This window comes from Panthera uncia, chromosome X, assembly GCF_023721935.1.
Source record: "Panthera uncia isolate 11264 chromosome X, Puncia_PCG_1.0, whole genome shotgun sequence".
Lineage (NCBI taxonomy): Eukaryota > Metazoa > Chordata > Mammalia > Carnivora > Felidae > Panthera > Panthera uncia.
In genome coordinates, this window is record NC_064817.1 from 50,533,857 (window position 1) to 50,535,017 (window position 1,161).

The 1,161-nt window shown below is 36.9% G+C and overlaps 1 non-coding gene across 1 annotated transcript; it reads right to left on the bottom strand.

The window, feature by feature from the left end:
* Window positions 1-348: 348 nt before the first annotated feature.
* Window positions 349-449, bottom strand: LOC125932455 (U6 spliceosomal RNA). Its single transcript, XR_007460617.1, has one exon. It is a non-coding gene; the product is annotated as a U6 spliceosomal RNA (small nuclear RNA).
* Window positions 450-1,161: the final 712 nt, after the last annotated feature.

Sequence of the window (1,161 nt, forward strand, 5' to 3'; positions counted from 1 at the left end):
CTTTCCATAATTAAAAAAATTAATATATGAAGTTTTGAAATTTAAACTTTAAACATTAAATTTCAAAATGAAAAATGCAAATCACTCTTTCCCAACCAGATCACTCTCCCTAAAGGAAACCACTGTTAAAAAACATATTTTTATGACTATCAGAAAAAATTCCTTACCCTACCATCTATGTGTGTACACACACACACACACACACACACACAAGTACATAGATGTGTGTGGATGTATGTGTGTGCATGTGTGTATCTATAACGCAAATGCAAGATGTTCACTCTTTTGTGCCTTGCCTTTTACTTAATGATATATCTTGGAGATATTTCCATATATGCATTCACACATACATATATTCAACACATTCTACCAGTTTGAATGTCATCCTTACTCAGGGGCCCTGCTAAACTCTGTATTACTCTAATTTCAGTCAATACAGCAAATGCTGCTGGAGGGTGTTAAGTAAGGTATTAAGTAAAAATCACCTTTGTGGTTTGGGAAAAGTAGTTTTGGCTGTTATTTGAAGAGCAGAATATGTGGGACAGGAATTAAGGCAAAAATCACAGTAAGGTGGTTATTATAATGATCCTGTTAAGAGATGAGTATGGCTCAGACCAAGGCTATGGCAGTGGAGAAACAGAGAAGTAGGTGTATTCAAAAGACATTTAGAATACTGATATGACAGCATTTGTCAATGGAATGCATGTGGAGAGTGAGACAAAAACTAGGAATCTTGGATGACATTCAGGTTTTTAGCTGGAGAAATGGGAGTGGGAGGGAAGATGCTATCATCTTCCTGAAGCTTATCCTGATGCCCACCCATTGAAAATGATCTCTCCTTTCTCTTAAGTGATATATCACTTTGTATAGGCCTCCCTCTCTCATTTACCATGTTCTTTAATACTAATGAAAGACTTTATTCCTGCATTGTCTAATTCTTATTTACTTCCAGCTTCTTACTGGGGGGTGGGGGAAGATAGGCAGGTGTAAGGAAAGTAAAGGGGGTAAAGAAAGAGAGTACCATTAATTGGTCAACTATTTTGTACTAGGCCCTTTTATAGACATTCTTCCATTTTGTTTTCACAACCTGATTTTGCAGGTGACAGATTAAGGCTCAGAGAATTCAAGCAACTTCCCCAAGATCACACACTTCAGCAAGAG